The 22,661-nt window shown below is 38.7% G+C and overlaps 1 protein-coding gene and 1 pseudogene across 1 annotated transcript in view; both read left to right on the top strand.

Moving 5' to 3' along the window:
• GXYLT2 (glucoside xylosyltransferase 2) overlaps positions 1-22,661 on the top strand; it is a 98,830-nt gene that overhangs the window by 31,959 nt on the left and 44,210 nt on the right. The window lies entirely within an intron of this gene.
• LOC131509901 (ferritin light chain-like) lies at positions 140-8,699 on the top strand (annotated as a pseudogene).

The following is a 22,661-nucleotide window of genomic DNA, read 5'->3' as shown; positions in this document are numbered from 1 at the left end:
TCAGTTTTTAATTTTTTAATTGAATGCTTTTGTTACCTTTTTAAAAATCCTAAATAGAAAAATCACTGAAGATATATCAAAAAATTTTTTAATGTTTATTTTTTTAATTTTTTTATTTTTTTAACGTTTTTATTTTTGAGACAGAGAGAGACAGAGCATGAACGGGGGAGGGGCAGAGAGAGAGGGAGACACAGAATCGGAAGCAGGCTCCAGGCTCTGAGCCATCAGCCCAGAGCCCGACGCGGGGCTCGAACTCACAGACCGCGAGATCGTGACCTGAGCTGAAGTCGGCCGCTTAACCGACTGAGCCACCCAGGCGCCCCTTAATGTTTATTTTTGAGAAAAAGATAGAGCGCAAGTCGGTTAGGAGAGAGGGAGACACAGAATTCAAAGCCGGCTCAGAGCTGTCAGCACAGAACCCAAGGTGGGGCTCAAACTTATGAACTATGAGATCATGACCTGAACTGAAGTCAGATGGTTAATCATCTGAGCCACCCAGACCCCTCACCGAAGATATATCAAAACTGATGTCTGTCATGGAGCAAAGATGGCAGCTTTGACTTATGAATTGCACTCTTGACATTTGTGACAGATTTGTGCTTTTGGCAAACATTTACTTGGTGCCCATTAAGTACTAGGCCTTGGGTTAGTGATGGCAATATGGTAATGAGCAAGTTAGTGATAGCCTTGCTCCCTTGGAGTTTGAGCCTAGCAGGGTACTGGACAGGTAATTGAAAGTATGATCTATGCTGAAGTCCCATGGATATATGTAACCTGGGCTTCCACACTGGTCAGAGAAAGGTCATAGAAGATTCTTTTGGGACGTTGCATTTATGCTGAGGCATGAACACCGGAGAAGTGGGGATCACTGGGTGGCAAGGGCCTGGTTGGCAATGAGAGAGAAGAGGGTATTAAGCAGATACAGTAATATGTTCAAAGGCCCTGAATTGGGAAGGAGCATGTTTGGGATAATAAAAGAAGGTAGAGTAACCAGAACATAGAGTGAATGAAGAGGCCAGTAGCAGTTGTATGGTCTGGTCTTTGTGTTAAGGACATTGAAAAGCCTTTGACTGATCTCTAGCTTGGAAGTGGCATGATCTGACTTGTGTTTTAAAGAGGACACACTAGTTCATTGCAGTGTGGACAGTGGCATCGCTAGACCAGTTGCTGATGAGGTAGGCTATGTTGGGTGCCCTAAAGATGGATTCAGAACCTCCCCCAAGAAGTAGTATTTACCAGTCCTTGTGATTGGCTAGTAGTAAGTGTTGAATTGGGAGAGTACGGTGATAAGTATTTCGCCCAGGTTTCTGACCTGAACAGATACTAAGGCTGATCTGTTTGAAATTGCCTATATTCAGCTATTAATGACCTTGTTATGGTTCATCCTACTAAGTGGATGGTGGTCTTCGGAGAGATGGAAAAGGCAAAAGGGTGACCAGTTTTCATAGGAGGGAGATGAGTTTAATTTGGGTCCTATTTTGACTCAGAGGTGCCTGGGAGATGGCCATGCAGAAAAATCTCACCGTGTGTCGGCTTGAAATCCTAAATGGCAAGTTGGTCCTTTTAGCATTTCTTACCCAGAACCTGTGAGAAGAAAAAGGCCTGGTGGTCCTCTTGGTGTCTGTGCACGCTCACTCACTCATGAAATGGCCTGTTTGTCACATGCCATGGACCTTCATGTGAGGTGGGATTAACCTTATAAAAGTGTGGGTAAGGAACAACTAATTTAAACTGGAACTAAAATCTGTGTGTTGGTAATATAATAACTAATTACCATGTCAGAAGATGAGAAAAAAATGTCAGGTTTCTTTTCCTTATCTCTGTTTTAGGGGGGAAAATGTATTCAAAACCCAGGTTCCTATTGGAAAATTGTCTCTCCCACCTATCCAAAAAATATAAGCAACCCAGTGGAGCCACATTTGAATTTTCCCTGACCTTGAGTTGTGCCTTTATTGCCACGATTAAAAAAACAAACCTACCACATGATGGTTTTCATTCATTCCCAGCTAAGTAAGCATTCCATTTTGAATGACAAATGAGTGCTGGTATTCCTTATCTGCTTTTGATAATGGAAACTAGCCCTCCTTAAAAATAATAAAGAGGGATTGTAGTTGACAGGACATTTACCTTCTCCAAGTCGTGTATCATAACAGCAGATTATGAGCCTGGCATTTTGGGGCATCAGTAGAATGTATTGAACCTCAGGGTAATTTGAAGTAAAGTCTAGGTGATGTTTTCCTTGAAATTCATCTCTGTAAAACCAAATCAAATGTATTACTGAGCCAGCAGAGTGAAGATGGAGATCCCAAAATACGAACATTCTAGCAAGTGGTAGGTCAGTCGATTGAGAACCACAGTCTCACCCATATTCTGAGGCAGTGTCATCTACCCCAAGCCTGTAGAAATAAAACCCCTTCTCACATAAGATCTCACTATCAGAATAAGATCAGAGTACAAGCCTGCAACCAAAGCCTATTAGTTTCTTAAGTACAATTAGTGGAATTCAGATCCCACCAATTCACGATTTATGAAGTCCCAGAAATGAGTGGACCTTTAATTTTCTATTTCTGTGAATAATGGTTCTAAGAGCAGGACCATTATTAGTGCAAAGTAAGCTCCAGCTGGCTTGTACTAGTAAGCTGTCTAAGATGCATACCACTTTCAGGTAACTCAGAAGCTGAAAGTATTTAAAACAATCTGTCAATTACAAATAAATCAAATCTGTTCATTCACATTTATCCTAGAGTACTTTTCCCTTTTCCTTTAGTGACAGCCGTAAAGCTTTCACTATGGTAAAAATAATGGAGTGTCATGAATTCATAATACCTTTCTCCCATTTAATTGGAATTACTGAGATTTTATAATGGCTCTATACATTTTGTTGCACACTCTGCCTCCTTGATTCCAACAATCTATGTCCTCACTAATTGTGGTCTTCTGGGGACCCTAGAGATATTTAAAACATGACAGGGATCATTGAATTGCAGAATCTTCAGAGACTTTATTGGCAAATGGCATCCATTGTGGAAATTCACATTAGGTTAAGGTGCTATGTAGTTCTCACTCAAGGAGAAAGGCCCCCTTTAACAAAGTTTTGATAAATTCCAAGATTACAATAATGTCTCATGTCATTCTTGCTCCCAACACTTGGCCACAACCATCCATCTCAGAGGAAGAAGTTAGTGAAGGATATTGTCATGAGAGGTAGGATAAAATTGCTTACAGCCTTGACCTGTAAATTCTTCCTGAATTTTCTGAACATTTCGATATTTCTAACAAAGTTGACTCATCCTTTAATATTTCAAAGGCATACCATGACAAATAAATAGAAATCTTAGATTACCTAGGTTTTCTACATCACATCTCAAGTAGCAATATGTATGTAATCTTTCCTTTTTCCACTTACAGTTTGTTAAAGAGGTTTGTAACTGGTTCCAATATTTGGAAAACTGTATACTTACAAGAAATATTTTGATGAGTCAGCTATAAGCTAATGGACAAGAGAGGTTACCTGACTTATAAGAACTTTCTATAATTAAGGTCAGGCCTCTGTGCTATTATTAATATTATAACTCAGCGTTAGCAGTTAACATTCAGGCTTCCTTGGAACCAGTGCTTTGGACGTCAACAAATACTGACAGATATATGAGAACATATTAAAAATCCTTAGTGAGAGGAACATCTATTAGAATCACTACAAATGATGTCTCTGTATTTCATTAAACATTAAGAAGCCATAAATTATTAGGATAAGATGAGCTATCAAAAAGATCCCTTGAAAATGACCCTCGATCCCAGTTTGGTTGAACAAGCTTTCCACACTCCTTATCATTTACTCACACACTATTAAAAGCTTGACATTCAGGATATTAGTTACAACTCTTGGTTACCTGTGAAAAAACTCAACTCCCAAGTAGCTAAAGAAAGAAGGAAATTTTTTGGCTTAACTGACAGTGAAATGCAGATGATCCCAAGCATAGGACTGATCTGGGGCTCACATATGTCACCCAGGCTCTGAGTGCCTCTCCCTCAGTCCTTCCAGGGCTCACTCCAGGAGTATAATGATTGCTTGAAGCAGCCTGAGATACAAATGCTAGAAGCTTAGCCTAGTAGAAAAAGCAGAAAAAGCAGAAAGGGTGGCTACTTCCAAAATGGTGGCAGAAGAACTCTGTGCAAATGTTCCCCAGAGAGATAGGCATAAGTGGTGAAAATTATTTTTAAAGCAACTATCTAGAATCTTTGGACATTATGATAAGGACCTAAACAAACAAAGAAACAGATTATTTAAGAAAATCTACTAATGTAACCAAATCCAAGCTTGCTTTGCTCGCTACATAACAGGCCCATAATCTAGAGGCAAGATGTTAGGGAAAGTAAAGTGACTTTATTTGGAAAGCCAGCAAACCAAGGGGATGCAGACCATTGTCGTAAAGAACCATCTCCCCTTGGCAGGAAATTTGAGCTTCTTTTATGTTGTTAGCAAAAGAGGGAACTGAGAGGGAATTGGAGTCCAAAGATGACTGATGTCTGTAGATATCTGAAGAAGGTTGTGTAACTTCTTTGTCCTTGGTCAGTGATCTTTGTGTACAGGAATCTGGTCATGTCATTCCTGTGAATGTTAAGCATATCATAGTCATTTCTGTATGTGCTTCCCTATCTCCTCAGGTAAAGTAGATTTTGGGTAGAAAGCAGTGTTTCCAAATCTTAGCCGTAAGCAAAATGTCTTCGCTGATTAACATGGCTACCTCTAGGGCTAAAGCAGAAGTTTCTAAGCTTCCGTCACACTAGCAAGGGAAATAGAAGCAACATGGAGTCAGACATCCTGGTTTTCTCCCTGTTACAGTAAAACTTGGTAAGAAAGAGGGAGAGTCTGTGACATTTGAACCTCCCTCTGGTCTCCCCTTCCAACTCAGCATGATGGAATGTCAACTCTGGGCAATTCAGTCAAGAATACAGGGATCCTTTCTCCCCAGCTCCTGGTTGAGAGATACGGTATTAGCTTAGGGAGGGCAGGCCATGAGGAGTTCTCATCTCTACAGCTATGTATCACAGAGCTTAAATTCCAGGCAAATGTAGCCAACATCCTGGGGCTTGCTTAATTAAGAGGAAGCTGGTACCTTCATGAGAGCAACAAACTAAACTATAAGCTAGTTAGTTTACCAGGGAGAACAGGGAAAGAGACAGATAAAAAGTGCCTTCTTGGTGCCAGAACAACGTTCAAAGTCTGGCCTCAATAACTATCCCTGCAAATAAGCCTAAATTGAATTGGATCAAATGGAGGAGCACTTAGTGCCTCAAAAACAATTAGCTGGCAGTTAGTGGAGGGTAATAACTGGGTGTAATACCATCAGAGGTAGACAGCTTAACAGAAAGATTAGAGAGTCAGTCAAAGAGAGGTGATAAAACCACTATCATTTCAGGATGGCTGTGTGCATGCCCCAGGCTGCACCCACTGAGGAACAATACCACAGGCTGCATAGAGTGGGTGAAGTGGACTTTCCTAAAATAGTCCAGGCAAGATTCTAAACAAATGAATAAATAAATAAACATCAAAGGGTGCCAGGGTGGCTCAGTCAGTTAAGCGTCTGACTTCAGCTCAGGTCATGATCTTGCGGTTCGTGAGTTCAAGCCCTGCATCGGACTCTTTGCTGACAGCTCAGAGCCTGGAGCCTGCTTCAGATTCTGTGTCTCCCTCTCTTTCTGCCCCTCCCCTGATTGCTTGCTCTCTCTCTCTCTCTCAAAAATAAATAAACATTAAAAAAATTTAAAAAAAAAAGAAATAAAAAACATCAATAAGCCCTGTAGGTTGGAGTTGCTAAAATATATTATCTAAAACATCCTATCATGCTATAATACATTAACATGCTAAATACATTATCCATATTTTTTCATCAAAAAAATTTGAGGCAAAGAAACGGAAAACTGTGACTCATTCACAGGAAAAAATGCAAGCAATAGAAAATGCCTGTGATAGGACCCAGATGTCAGATTTAATAGAAAAGACTTCACCCCTTGGGGGTCAGGCCTCGCTCTGGTCACTTGATGGGGTCTCATCCCTAGGGACATAGTACAACCCTGGGGCTCTGCTGGTGTGGGCTCAGGACCTGTGGGTACCAGCCTGATTCCTGAGGGTCTGACCAGGAGGTAGGGATATCACCACCACTTGGGACCCCAGCTCTCCCCAGCTGTCAGTAATTAAAAGCAATCTAACACGCATACACATGCACACACAAATAAACGACTTCAAAGCAGCCATTATATTTTCAAGCAACAAAAGGGAACCATACTTAAGTAAAGTAAGCTGTGATGACAATATTTCATAAAACTAAGAATATCGGTGAAAAGATGAAACTTATTTTTAAAAACAGCCAAATGGAACTTCTGGAGTTAACAGTTACAATGATTGAAATGAAAAGTCATTAAAGGAGCTCACCGTAGATTTGAAATTAAAGTAGAAAGAATTGGTAAATTTGCAGATAGATCAATAAAGGTCATGCAATCCAAGGAACAGAGAAAAATAATGATTAAAATTGACCAGAAACTGAGAGAAATGTGCAACACATAAAGCAAGTGAGCATATGCATGATGAGAGTGCCAGAAGGAGAGGGGAAGGAGAGAGAGGAATAGAAAAAAACTATTTGAAGAAATAATGGTTGAAAACTTGCCAATTTGATGAAAAACTATCTACCCATCAAAGTTCACAGAACTCTAAGTAAGATAAACTCAAGGAGGTCCACATGCAGACAAATCATAATGAAGATCCTGAAAGACAAGTCTTAAAAGTAACAAGAGAAAAACAACTTGTTACATACAAGGGAACTCCATTATGATTAACAGCAAATTTCTCATTAGAAACTGTGGAGGCCAGAAGGCCATGGGATGACATATTTGAAGTGCCAAGGGGTGGGGGGAAACTGTCAACCAAAAATCTTATATCTAGCAAAACTGTTTTAAAAATGAAGGTGAGATAGGCTGTGTGCCCAACAGTCCTCTGGATCTGTTTCTTGCTTCAACGGGGTTTGGATGGAATAGACCCAGGCATGCCTCTTCTACCAGCCTCCTACCACCCTCCAAATTTTTTTCAGTCTCAACCTTCAGAGCCATATTCTCAGCTACCCTCTGCCTCCGGGACCAGCCAGCACCCTGTATTGAGCTTAGCTCCTTATTAGCAATCAAATATGAACTCTCAAATTCATCAGAATTATTCCACAGAAGTGGATGCTGCTGTCAACCACCTGGTCAGCATGGATCTACCGGCCTCCTACACCTACCTCTTTCTGGGCTTCTATTTCTGCAAAGATGTAGCTCTGGAGGGCATGGGCCACTCTTTCCACAAGTTGGCTGAAGGAGAATGAGCCTACTGAGCTGTCTCTTAAAGATGCAAAACCAGCACCGCAGCCATGCCCAGGATGTGCAGAAGCCATCCCCAAATGAGTGGGGTAAAACCTTGGATGCCATGGAAGCAGCCCTCGTTCTGGAGAAGACCTGAACCAGACCCTTTTGGATCTGCATGCCCTGGGTTCTGCCCATGCAGACCCCTATCTCTGTGACTTCCTGGAGAACCACTTCCTAGATGAGGAGGTGAAACTCATCAAGGAGATGGGCGACAAGCTTTCTAACCTCCCCAGGATGGGCTGGGCAAGTATCTGTTTGAAAGGCTCACACTTAAGCATGACTACGAACTGCTCAAGCCCAGCAGCCTTTGAGGGGCCCTCTGGCATCCCTGTGGTGTGGGGGCTTATGCCTGAGCCTCTTCCTGAGGCCACAGGCAGCTTTTAAACCACCCTGGAGCCCTGGAGCCCTCTCCCAACCCTCTCCCAAGCCATGAACCAAATGGAAACAATAAGAATTTTCACAGAAAAAAAGAAGAAGAAGGAGAAGGAGAAGGTAAAATTGAGTCATTCCCAGATAAAGAAAACAGGTAGTTTGGTGCTAGCAGAACTGACTTATAAGCAATACTAAAGAAAGTTCTTCATGCTAAAAGCAAATGACTCCAGACAGTAATTCAAAATCACTTCATAAAAAAGACCCTTAGTAAAGGCAATTATATAGAAAACATTATAATGAATATTTCTTTTCTTAGTTCTTTTTAAAGTAATTTCTGCACCCAGTATGGAGCTTGAACTGATAACCCTGAAATCAGAAGTCACATGCGTTACTGACTGAACCAGCCAGGCACTCCTATAATGAGTATTTCTTATCATTTATTCTCTTAATTTATTTTGAAAACAATTGTATAATACAATATGTATGTAACTGTATTGTTGGGACTGTAACATAGAAATGTAATGTATTTAAAAATAATAACACAAAGGTGGTTGGAGTTGAGCAAAGTTGTCGGGGATAATAAAATGATACCAAAGAGTAACTCAAATCCACAGGAACAAATGAAGAAAATCAGAAATGGTAGAAGAAGGTTAATATAACAAACTCCATAAATATATCCTTGTTCTCCTTCCTCTCCCAGCTTCTTTAAAACATATACAATTAATATTTGCAAATGACATATCAGACAAAGGGTTAGTATCCAAAATCTATAAAGAGCTCACCAAACTCCACACCCAAAAAACAAATAATCCAGTGAAGAAATGGGCAGAAAACATGAATAGACACTTCTCTAAAGAAGACATCCAGATGGCCAACAGCACATGAAAAGATGCTCAACGTCGCTCCTCATCAGGGAAATACAAATCAAAACCACACTCATATATCACCTCACTCCAGTCAGAGTGGCCAAAATGAACAAATCAGGAGACTATAGATGCTGGCGAGGAGGTGGAGAAACGGGAACCCTCTTGCACTGTTTGTGGGAATGCAAATTGGTGCAGCCACTCTGGAAAACAGTGTGGAAGTTCCTCAAAAAATTAAAAATAGACCTACCCTATGACCCAGCAATAGCACTCCTAGGAATTTACCCAAGGGATACAGGAGTACTGATGCATAGGGGCAATTGTACCCCAATGTTTATACCAGCATTCTCAACAATAGCCAAATTATGGAAAGAACCTAAATGTCCATCAACTGATGAATGGATAAAGAAATTGTGGTTTATATACACAATGGAGTACTACATGGCAATGAGAAAGAATGAAATATGGCCCTTTGTAGTGACATGTTTGGAACTGGAGAGTGTTATGCTAAGTGAAATAAGCCATACAGAGAAAGACAGATACCATATGTGTTCACTCTTATGTGGATCCTGAGAAACTTAACAGAAACCCATGGGGGAGGGGGAGGAAAAAAAAAAAAAGAGGTTAGAGTGGAAGAGAGCCAAAGCATAAGAGACTCTTAAAAACTGAGAACAAACTGAGGGTTGATGGGGGGTGGGAGGGAGGGGAGAGTGGGGGATGGGTATTGAGGAGGGCACCTTTTGGGATGAGCACTGGGTGTTGTATGGAAACGAATTTGACAATAAACTTCATATATTGAAAAAAATAATAAAATAAAACACATACAATTACATGAAGTAGCAATTATAACAGTGTATTATTGGGTATGTGACAGGTATAGATGTAATACATACAACAAAGACATCACAAAATGGAGACAAGAGAATAGAGCTATATAGGACTGACATTAGTGTATCTTACTGGAATTAAGTTAATATAAATCTGAAGCATATTTTGATAAGATATATATGGTAAGCCCGGGAGCAATCACTGAAGAAAAATATGGTAAAAACAAATCACTATCTTAAAATGTTACATTAGAAAATATCCACTCAATGCAAAAGAAAGCAGTAAAGGAAGAGTACGGGAACAAAAGAGACATGAGACATATTGAGAACAAAAAGTAAAATGACAGACATAAATTCAACTATATCAATAACATTAAATGAGAGTGGATAAAACACTCCAATCAAAAGGCAGAAATTGCCAGAGATAGTTGATAAAAAAAAAAAAACATAATGTGCTATGTACAGGAAACATACCTTAGGTTCAAAGATACAAATAGGTTAGAAGCAAAATGATGGAAAAAGATGTCAATCAGACAGCAACCACAAGATAGCTGGAGTGGCTATACTAATATCAGACAGAACAGAACTGAAAAAAAATTGCTAGAGGAAAACAGGCACATTTTATAATGCTAAAAACATTAACCGACCAAGAAGATATAATAATTATAAATATACAACATGAAGCCCAAACTGACAGAATTGGAGGGAGAAATAGGCAGTCCACCAATAATAATGGGAGACTTTAATGCCCACATTCAATAATGGGTTACAATAGGTAGATCATCAACAAGGAAATAGACCTGAACAACACTTAAAAGCAATTGGACCAACAGATACCTATAGAGCCCTCCACCCAAGACTGGTAGAACACATGTTCTTCTGAGTGCATGTGGAACATTTCCATGGCAGACCACATGTTACACCACAAAACAAGCCTCAATGAATTAAAAAGGACTGAAATCACGTAAAGTATGTTCTCTGACCACGGTGGAATGAAATTAGAAGTCATTAAGAGAAAGAAATTTGGGAAAGTCACAAATAATGTGGAAATTAAACAACACACTCCTAGATAACCAATGGGCCAAAAAAGAAATTACAGAAAAAATTAGAAAATACTTTGAGATAAATGAAAATAAGCATACCAAAACTTATGAGAGCCGCTGAAGCAGTACTTAGATGGACATTTATAGTTGTAAACTGCTACATTACAAATGAGGAAAGATTTTAAATCAATATTTTAACCTTCTACCTGATACACTCAAAAAAGAACAAGCCAAATCCAAGCAAGAGCAAGGAAGGAAATAGTAAAGATTAGAGTAAAAAATAATGAAGTAGAGAATAGAAAAGTAATAGAGGATAACAACAGAACTGAAAGTTCGTTCTTTGAAAAGATCAACAAAATTGATAAACCTGTAGCTAGACTGAACAAGAGAGAAAAAGAAGACTCAAATTACTGAAGTCAGGAATGAAAGAGGGGAGATGAATACCAACATTAGTGATATAAAAAGAATTGTAAAGCAACAGTATAAAAAACTGTATGATAGTCAGTTAGATAACTTAGATGAAATGGACAACTTTGAAAATGACAACTCAGCACAGAGCCCGAGGTGGGGCTCAAACTCACAAACGGTGAGATCATGACCTGAGCCGAAACTGGACGCTCAACCGATTGAGCCACCCAGGTGCCTCTGGGAGAGGTCATTTCAGAGAATGAACCCCAAAGGCAAAAGTTACAGAGTAAAGACTGACCGTTCTGATCGTCTATTCTTTAATAATCTGTGCGAACAGTAAGAAAGTACTTTTGGGGCGCCTGGGTGGCTCAGTTGGTGAGCGTCCGACTTCAGCTCAGGACTAGATGGTTTCATCAGTGAGTTCTACCAAACCTTTAAATAATTAATACAAATTGTTTCCAATGTCTTTCAAAAAAAAAAAATAGAAAGAAAAGAAGTAAATATGTCCCAACTCACTCTATTAGGCCACATATTAACCTGTTACCAAAACCATGCAGTGACATCACAAGATGTCAGACCAATTACAGACCAATTACTCATGAATGTAAAAATTCATGAGATGGAAAAATCCTCAACAAATACTACCATAGAAAATCCAGCAACTCAAAAACGGATTATACACTATAGCTAAGTGGGATTATCCCCAGGGATACAAAGTTGGTTTAACATAGTAAAATCAATTAATGTAATATAATATGTAAACAGAATAAAGAACAAAAAGGTCATGAATATCTCAATAGATGCAGAAAAAAACTGACAAAATCTAGTAAAACTATCTCTATTGTCAAATGACTTCATATCGTATATAGAAAATCCTAAGGAATCAACTTAAAAAATAATTAGCATTAATACACAAATTCAGTGGGGTGCCTGGGTGGCTCAGTCGGTTAAGCATCCATCTTCAGCTCAGGTCATGATCTCATGGTTTGTGGGTTCGGGCCCCGCATCAGGCTCTGTGCTGACAGCTGGCTTCGGATTTTGTCTCCCTCTCTCTTTGCCCTTCCCCCACTCACACTCCAAGTGTCTTCCTCCAAAATAAATAAATATCAATACAAATTTAAAAAATAAACAAATTTAGTGAGGTTGCAAGATACAAAACCAAGACACAGAAATAAATTGTATTTCTAAACACTTCCAATGAGCAATCCCAAAATAAGATTAAGAAAACAATTCCATGTATAATGACAAAAATAATAAAATGCCTAAGAATAAATTTAACAAAATGAGTGTAAAATCTGTACTCTGAAAATTGTAAGAGTCGTTGAAAGAAATTGAAGAGTTAAATGGAAAGACAGCTCATGTTCATAGATCAAAAGACTTAATATTGTTAAGATGGCATTAGTCCTCAACATTGTCTACATAGTCAGTGCAGTCTTTAGCAAAATCCCACCTGACTTCAGTGCAGAAATTGACAAGCTGATCCTAAAATTCATACAGAAATCCAAGGAACTATAATGTGAGTAAACTTCTAGCCAGGCTAACTAAATAAAAAAGAGAAAGGACACAAATTGCTATTATTAGAAATGAAAAAGGGGACATCATTAGTACAGATTTATTTTGATGGACATTAAAAGTTTAATAAAAAAAATACTAACATTTCTATGACCACAAATTTGATAAGTTAAATGACATGGATTGATTCCTTGAAAGACACAAACTATCAAAACTCACACAAGAAGAAACAGATGATCTGAATAACCCTGTGCCTATTAAAGAAATTGAATCAATAATTAATATCTTAAAAACAGAAAGTACCAGGGCCAGATGGGTTTGCTGGTGAATTCTATCAAACATTTAAGGACGAAGTTATACCAGTTCTCTACAATCTCTTTCAGAGGATAGAAGAAGAGGGAATACTTCCTAGCTCATTATATGAGGCCACCATTGCTCTAATGCAAAACCAGACAAAACGATAATAAGGGAACTATAGACTAATTATCTCTCATTAACACAGATGCAAAAATCCTCAACAAATTATTAGCAAATCAAATCCAAAAAAGCATAGAAAATATTATACACCATAACCAAGTGGGATTTATCCCAGGTATGCGGGGCTGGTTCAGCATTAAAAAGTCAATTAACAAGGTGCCTGGGTGGCTCAGTCAGTTGGGCATCCAACTTCAGCTCAGGTCATGATCTCGCTGTCTGTGAGTTCAAGCCCTGCGTCAGGCTCTGTGCTGACGGCTGGGAGCCTGGAGCCTGTTTCAGATTCTGTGTCTCCCTCGCTCTCTGCCCCTCCCCCACTCATGCTCTGTCTCTGTCTCTGTCTCTCTCTCTCTCTGTCAAAAATAAATGAACATTTAAAAAAAATGTTTTAAAAAGTCAATTAGCGTAGCCCATCACATCAACAGGCTAAAAGAGGAAAAGTACATGATCTTATTAATAGATGCAGAAAAAACAGGGGCGCCTGTGTGGCTCAGTCGGTTGGGCGGCCGACTTCGGCTCCGGTCATGATCTCACGGTCCGTGAGTTCGAGCCCCACGTCGGGCTCTGTGCTGACAGCTTGGAGCCTGGAGCCTGTTTCGGATTCTGTGTCTCCCTCTCTCTCTAACCCTCCCCCGTTCATGCTCTGTCTCACCCTGTCTCAAAAATAAATAAACTGTTAAAAAAAATTTTTTTTAAATAAAAAAATAATAGATGCAGAAAAAACATTTGACAGACTTCAACATTTATTCATGATAAAAACTGTCAGTAAACTAGGAATTAAAGGTAACCTTATCAACTTGATAAAAAACTGTCTATAAAAATCCCTACAACTGGGACATCTGGGTGGCTCAGTTGGATGAGCATCCAGCTTCAGCTCAGGTCATGATCTCATGGTTTGTGAGTTTGAGCCCTGCATTGGGTTCTCTGCTGTTAGCACAGAGCCTGCTTCACATCCTCTGTCCCCTGCTGTCTACTCCTCCCCTACTCACACACTCTTTCTCAAAAATAAATAAATAAAGATTAAAAAGAAACCCAACAGCTAATTTTGTACTTAATGGATCTTACAAAGTAAGCTTTAGGACCTTAATAGGATAGGGAGACTCAATATTGTCAAGATGTCACTCCTTCCCAAGACAATTTATAGATTCACCTCAATTCCAGTCAAAATCCTACCAAGTTACTTTACAAATATAAACAATCTGTAAAGTTCTTATGGACAGGCAAAAGGCTCAGAATATCCAATACAGTGTTGAAAGAGAAGAACAAAGTTGCGTAACCAATGCTACGCAGCTTTAAGACTTACTCTAAAGCTATAGTCATCAAAACAGAGTTGTATAGGCAAAAGAATAGACAAATAGATCAATGGAACAGAATAGAGAGTCTATAAATAGACCCCCATAAATACAGTCAACTGATCTTTGACAGAGGAGCAATACAATGGAACAAAGATAGTGTCTTCAACGAATGGTGCTGGAACAACTGGATATCCATATACAAACTGATAAATATAGATGCAGACCTTACATACTTCACAAAAAGTAACTCAAAATGGGTCAGATACTGAAGTGTAAAATGCAAAACTATAAAACTCCTGGAAGATAACATAGGAGAAGACCTAGATGACCTTGGGTACCATGGTGGCTTTTTAGATATAATGCCAAAGACATGATCCATGAAAGAAATCATTGATAAGATGGACTTTGTTCAGTTTAAAAGCTTCTGCTCTGTGAAAGACAGTATCATGAGAATGGGAAGACCAGCTATAGGCTGGAAGAGAATACTTGCAAATTTCCGATAAAGGATTATTATCCAAAATATACCAAAAACTCTTTAAAACTCAACAATAAGAAGCAACCTAATTTTTTTTAATATATGAAATTTATTGTCAAATTGGTTTCCATACCACACCCAGTGCTCATCCCAAAAGATACCCTCTTCAATGCCCATCACCTACCCTCCCCTCCCTCCCACCGCCCATCAACCCTAAGTTTGTTCTCAGTTTTTAAGAGTCTCTTAAGAAGCAACCTAATTTAAAAGTGGGCCAAAGACTGGGGCGCTTGGGTAGCTCAGTCAGTTAAGCGTACGACTTTGGCTCAGGCCATGGTCTCACAGTTCATGGGTTTGAGCCCTGTGTTGGGCTCTGTGCTGGCAACTCGGAGTCTGGAGTCTGCTTTGGATTCTATCTCCCTCCCTCTCTCTCTCTGCCCCTCCGCTGCTTGCTCTCTCTCTCTCAAATATAAATAAACATTAAATTTAAAAAAATGGGCAAGGCTTTAATAGACACCTAATCAAGGAAGATGTACAGATGGCAAATAAGTATATGAAAAGATGCTTTATATAATATGTCATCAGAGAAGTGCAAATTAAACCAATAATGAGATACCACTACACATATGTTAGAATGGCCAGAAGGAACGCTGGTGTTACCAAATTCTGATGAGGGGGTGGACAAACAGGAATTCTCATGCCTTGCTGGTGGGAAAGAAAAATGAATGGCGTGCCTGGGTGGCTCAGTCAGTTAAGCATCCGACTTCGGTTCAAGTCACGATCTCATGGTTCGTGAGTTCAAGCCCCACATCTGGCTCTGTGCTGACAGCTAGCTCAAAGCCTGGAGCCTGTCTTCGGATTCTGTGTCTCCCCCTCTCTCTGTTCCTCCACTGCTCGTGCTGTGTCTGTCTGTCTCTCTCTCTCTCAAAAATAAATAAAAACATTGAAAAATTAAAAAAAAGAAATGAAAAATGGTACAGCCACTTTGGAAGATAGTTTGGTGGTTTCTTACAAAACTAAATGTACCTTTACCATGGGACCCAGCAGTTGCACTCTTGGTATTACCCAAAGTAGCTGAAAACATGCCCACACAGTAACCTGTACTTAGATGTTTTAGCAGCTTTATTCATAATTTTGAAAACTTGGAAGCAACCAAGATGTCCTATGGCAGGTAAATGGATAAATAAACTGGACACATCCAGATAATGGGATATTATTGAATGCATAAAAAGAATTGAGCTATCAAGCCCTGAAAAGTCATGGAGGAAACTTAAATGCATATTACTAAGTGTTAGAAGCCTATCTGAAAAAGCTACACATTTTTGATTCCAGCTATATGACTTTCTGTTAAAGGCAAAAAGCTATGGAGACAATGAAGACGTTTGCCTGGTTGGGGGGCAGCCAGGGTAATGAATGAACAGGCAATGCACTGAGGGTTTTTAGGGCAGTGATAATATTCTATATGGTATTACACTGGTATATATATGTAACTATACCTTTGTCCAAACCCAAGAATGTACAACACCAAAAGTTAACCATCATGTAAAGTATGTACTTGGGGTTATTATGATATGTCAATGTAGGTTCATACTTGGTAACAAATATACCATTCTGGTGAGCGATGTTGATAATAGAGGAGACTATGCACGTGTAGAGACAGGAGATATAGGAGAAATCTCTGTACTTTCTCTTAATTTTTTTGTGTACCTGAAACTGCTCTTAAAAATAATCTTTATTAGAAAGAAAGAATGAAAGAAAAAGAAAGAAAGAAAGAAAGAAAGAAAGAAAGAAAGAAAGAAAGAAAGAAAGAAAGAAAGATGGAGGGAGGGAGGAAGGAAGGAAGGAAGGAAGGAAGGAAGGAAGGAAGGAAGGAAGGAAAGAAGGAAGGAAGGAGAGCTCAAGGGACCCAAAATATCCAAAACCAACCTGGAAAAGGTGAGCAAGGTTGAAAGATTCTCACTTCCTGATTTTAAAATTTACTACTAAGGTACAGTAACCAAGCCAAAGCAGTACTGACATAAGGATAGACATATAGAGCAATGAAAGAGAATTGACTCCAGAAATGAATCCTCATAGTTACAGATTCATTCAATGGAGAAATAGTAATCTTTTCAACAAATGGTGCCAGGAAAACTGAACATCCACATGCAAAAGGATAAAGTTGTATTCCCTACCTCATGCCATATTAAAAAAATTAATTCAAGTGGATCAAAGACCCATATTGAAGAGCTAAAAATGGAAAAGTCTTAGAAGAAAATACAGGAGTAAATCTTCAGGACCTTCAATTAGACTGTGTTGTTTTTGGTTTTTTTTGTTTTGTTTTGTTTTAAGATATGATACCAAAAACCCATGGAACAAAAGAAAAACTGGATATTTGGACTACATCAGAATTGAAAACTTCTGTGCTTCAAATAAGACCATCAAGAAAATATAAAGAAAGACATCCACAGAATGGGAGAATATATTTGCATATCACATATCTGATAAGGAACTTGTTATAAATAATTCTTACAACTCAATAATAAAAAGATAAATAGCCCAATTAAAAAATGGGCAAAGGATCTGAATAGACATGCCTCCAGAGAAGATATAAAAAGAGGAAATATACATATAAAAGATGCTCAACATCATTAGTCATCAGGGGAATGAAATCAAAACCACACTGAGATGCCACTTCACCCCACTAGGATGGCTGTAATCAAAAAGACATTATAACAAATGTTGGCAAGGATGTGGATAAACTGGAAGCCCTGTGCACTGCTGGTAGGAATATAAAATGGTGCAGCTGCTTTGAAAAACAGTCTGCCATTTCCCCAAAAGATTAAACATAGAGTTACCCGATGACTCAACAATTCCACTTCTACATAATAAAGAGAAATGAAAACATATGTACACAAATATTCATAGCAGCATTGTTCCTAAGAGATAAAAGATGGATACAACCCAAAAAGATGGATACAATCCATCAACTGTTGACTGGATAAATAAAATGCATTATGCGTGTGAAATGGAATAGTACTTGGCAGGAAATAGAAATGAAGTAAGTATTATTGATACATGCTACAGTGTGGGTGTGCTTTGAAAGCATGCTAAATGAAAGGAGCCATTCAAAAACAACACATATTGTATGATTCCATTTATATGAAATGTACTGAATAGGCACATCTATTTATAAAGATAGTAGATTAGTGCTTGCCTAGGGCTAATCAGGATGTGGAAAATAGGGAGTGGCTGCTAATGTGTACAGAATTTCTTTTTGACATGCTGAAAATGTCCTAAAAGTAGATTGTGATGATGTTCAGCAATCAAAAAGAATGAAATCTTGCCATTTTCAGCAACAAGGATGGAACTAGAGTGTATTATGCTAAGCAAAATTAGTCAGAGAAAGACAAATATCATATGACTTCACCCATATGTGGAATTTAAGATACAAAACAGATGAGCATAAGGGAAGGGAAGCAAAAGTAATATAAAAATATAAAAACAGGGGCTCCTGGGTGGCTCATTCAGTTAAGCGTCTGACTTTGGCTGAGGTCATTATCTTGCAGTTTATGAGTTTGAGCCCTGTGTCGGGCTCTGTGCTGACACCTCAGGGCCTGGAGCCTGCTTCAGATTCTGTGTCTCCTCCTCTCTCTGCCCTTCCCATGCTCATGCTATGTCTCTCTCTCTCTCTCTGTCTCTCAATAACAAATAAACGTTAAAAAAAATTATATATATATAATATATATATATATACTTAATATATGTATATATATATATTATATATATATTATATATATATAATATATATATAGACAAGGAGGGGGACAAAACACAAGAGACTCTTAAATACAGAGAACAAACCGTATTGCTGGAGGAGTTGTAGGGGAGGGGATGGGCTAAGTGGGCAAGGGGCATTAAGGAGGACACTCACTGAGATGAACACTGAGCGTTATATGTATGGGATGAATCACTGGATTCCACTCCTGAAATCATTACTGCATTATATGCTAACTATTTGGATGTAAATTAAAAAAAAAAAAAAAAAGATTGGGATGATGTTGTACCACTCTGTGAATATATTAAAAACCATTGAATTGTTCACTTTAAATGGATGAATTGATATATAAATTATATTTCAGTAGAGCTGTTAGAAATCAAAAGCATGGTACTTAATAACTGTCATAAAAATTCTGGGGTAGGAGCAACGAGGTGGCTCAGTCAGCCAAGTGTCCGACTCTTGATCTGGGCTCAGGTCATGATCTCACAGTCATGAAGTTAGTCATGAGATCATGCCATACATCGGGCTCCGCCCTGAGCATGGGGCCTGCCTAAGATTCTCTCTTCCTCTCCATCTTACTCTGCACATCTCCTGCTTGCTCATGTTCTCTCTTTCTGTCTCTGTATTTCAAAAATAGAAAAAAATACTGTGGTATATTGTGATTGCCCCTGAATGGCTCATGTGCCATTATCCCTGAATAATCATTATGGCCAGAAAGGTAAGATACTCTGATTAGCCCAAGTTAACTCACATTATCATCCATGGGCAACAGGGGCCACCTACATGTGAACCACAGGTATTTGATTTTTTCACAGGAGAGAGGGTTGTTCTTCTCAGAAGATGAAGGAAGATATGCTGGAGAGGCCAAACAACAGATTATTATCTAAGTTAAAAATGACTAGTTCTTGGGGCGCCTGGGTGGCTCAGTCGGTTGAGCATCCGACTTCGGCTCAAGTCATGATCTCGCGGTCTGTGGGTTCGAGCCCCGCGTCGGGCTCTGTGCTGACAGCTCAGAGCCTGGAGCCTGCTTTGGATTCTGTGTCGCCCTCTCTCTCTGCCCCCTCCCACTCATGCTGTGTCTCTCTCTCTCTGTCAAAAATAAATAAACGTTAAAAAAAATTTTTTTTAAAAGAATGACTTGTTCTATAACATTTCTTCTCAAGCCTTCAGATAGGCCCTTTTACTTTGTTAGGATAAGGAATATATATATGGTGGGGCCTTTAAGAAACTTAATAGCCACAGTACTAGGAAGCATGTAATGGAGATAGAAATTAATTTGAGATATATCAAGGCAATATGGTGTGGTTGTTAAGGCTATAGACTCTAAAGCAGCCCAAATATGTTCAGATCTTGCTTATACCACTTACTGCTGTGTAACCTGAGGAAATTACTTTTCTTTGCCTGAATTTATTCATCTGCAAAATGGGAATAAGAATATTGCCAACTCACAACAATAAATTTGTAAATAAAATTGTAAAAATTTTAGTTAATACATTTAACATCCTCAAGAATTGTGCCTGGCACATAGTAAGTGTGAGCTTCTATTTTTATTATAGTTAATATCATTTTAAGGACTGATATGTGGCAGGAAGCTACTGAGATTATTAACTTTTTTCGCAAAGGGACCTTATCTTGGCTAATAGCAACAAAAAATTTTTTGGTCTATTTGGCCAAGCCATAACCAACACAGAACAATTAGAACATACCTCAGCAGAGAACACCACTGTTATAATATCAGACACACTGTAGAAAATTGTCTTTTTGTTCCCAACATGATTACCCTCCTAGTAGTTCTGGAATTATCATGTTTGTTATGAAGCATAAGAATCATAACTCATATTTGTTGAGTACCTACTATAATTCTCTGGTTGCAAGCAATCAAAATTGATTCAGACTGAATTAATAGAAACCCAGAGATCACGAGACATTTGAAGAAACTCTAACAGAAATGACAAAGGTCAAAACAAATAAAGAGAAACTATCAACTTAGAGAAAATAATATATGCAGGATAAATAAAACTTCTAAAGAAATTATCATTAGTATCCTCAGAGAAAGAAGATATTACATGAAGAAGCATAGGATTTTTTTGGGGGTGGAGAGAGCATGTAAGCAGGACAGGGGTAGAGGAACAGGAAGAGAGAGAATCTTGAGCAGGCTGCACGCTGGGTGTGGAGCCTGATGTGGGGCTCAGTCTCATAACTGTGATATCATGACCTGAGCAAAAATCAAGAGTTGGACACTTAACTGACTGAGCCCCAAGAAGCATAGGATTCTATAAAAAAGGAAACATTTAGAGACTAAAACCAAAATGTTTATAAATTCAAATGTGTAGGGGCACCTGGGTGGTTTAGTAGTTTAAGTGTCTGACTCTTGATTTTGGCTCAGGTCATGATCTCATGGTTTATGAGTTTGAGCCCCATGTTGGGCTCTGTGCTGACAGTGTGGAGCCTGCTTGGGATTCTCTCTCTCCCTCTCTCTCTCTCCCCTCCCCTGCTCACTCTCTTGCTCTCTCTCAAAATAAATAAAAATTTGATAGCAGACATGAGCAACTCAATACAAAAACTGCAGAAAAAGTTGAGGAAATTATTCCAAAAGTAGAGTGATAAACAATAAAAACCAATTAGATGGAGAATAGCAGTGAAATGAACAGAAAATTAGAGGAAAGATCCAATATATGAACAATAGTAGTTCTGAAAAGTGAGAATAGAGAGCACAAAGGATAGGAATCAACATTGAAATTAATTCCAAGAAAATTTCTTACAACAGCAAGACATAGATTTCCAGGTTGAGAAAACCACCAAAAGACTATTACATTAAATGAAAAAAAGTCATACATCACCAGGTAGATTGGCTTCAATTTTCAGGGTTCCAGTCCAAGATGGCAGCATAGGAGCCTCTTGAATTCACCTTCTCTCATGGACACCCTGAGCCTACAGCTACACATGGAATAATTCCCTCTGAAAGAAATTTAGGAACCAGCTGAGTGATTCCTACACATTTGGCAAGCAAGGAAATACCCTTTTTACCCACATTGAAATGGGTCTTGGCACTCTCAACTACTGGGAGCCACTAAGAACAAAGAAGATGGATTGAACCATCACAAATGTTTGAGAGACATCCTAGAGCTTGAGTGAGATGTATAGGAGACTGGAAGAGGCAGCTGTTTTATCTAATGCACAAAATCCAACACAGAGAGTCAAGGAAAATGAAGAAACAGAGGAATATGTTACAAATTAAAAAACAAGATAAAACTCCAGAGACAGACCTTAATAAAATGGAAATAAATGATTTACTTGATTAAAATGATAACAGTAATAAAGATGCTACCAAAGTCAGAGCACAATACATAGGCAAAGTGAGAATTTCAACAAAGAGATAGAAAGTATAAAAAAGTACCAAACAGAATCACAGAGCTGAAGAATACACTAACTGCACCAAAAAATTCAAAATTCAACTGCACCAAGGGATTCAACAGCAGACTGGATCAAATGGCAGAAAGGACTTGAACTTTGAGAACGATAGAGAGAAAACGTCATATTGTGTGTCAATAGTGAAGAAAGGGTCACATCCAAAGGATTAGAAATCAGAAGGGCTCCATATGTCTCAACAGCAATAGTGGAATTGCTAAAATATTGCAGCAATGCCTTTGAAATTCAGAGCGACATCATTTCCAACCTAGAATTCCATACCCAGCCAAACTACAAACCAAGCACATGGGTAGAACCAAGACATTTCCAGATGTGCACAGTTTTCAAATATTTACCTCCTCTGAGTCTTCTCTCAGGGAGCTACTGAGAATGCTGCACCGGAATGAAGGAGTAGATCAATAAAGGAGAGGACATGGGATCCTGGGAGCAAGGAATCCCACAAAAGAGATATAAAAGAGTTTTAGGGGAAAGAAAGTGAGAGCTGCACAACATTCTGATTAAAACATATCAGGAAGCTGTGGAATGAACTTTGCTAAATATGTGTAAAACTAAGCAACACAATAACAGCAAAAAAGGCAATTATTAATTCCAGGGAAAAAAGAATTGTGGTAAAGTATTGTGGTTCACTCCATGGCTTGATTGGAAATAGTGTTTACATGCCATCATAAGATAACAGTGTATATTGAGCTAAACAGTACTTTGGTATGCTGTATTAGGGGATGAGAAGTGTGTATTTGAGAAGTATGGTGGGGTTGGGAGTTTGTGTGAAAGGGAGTTAAATTATCTTCCAGGGTAGAAAGTCAATAGATAA

This window comes from Neofelis nebulosa, chromosome 4 (genome assembly GCF_028018385.1).
Source record: "Neofelis nebulosa isolate mNeoNeb1 chromosome 4, mNeoNeb1.pri, whole genome shotgun sequence".
NCBI classification, from domain to species: Eukaryota; Metazoa; Chordata; class Mammalia; order Carnivora; family Felidae; genus Neofelis; species Neofelis nebulosa.
Note: the sequence above shows the minus strand (reverse complement) of the source record. Positions and strands in the feature narration are given on the sequence as shown.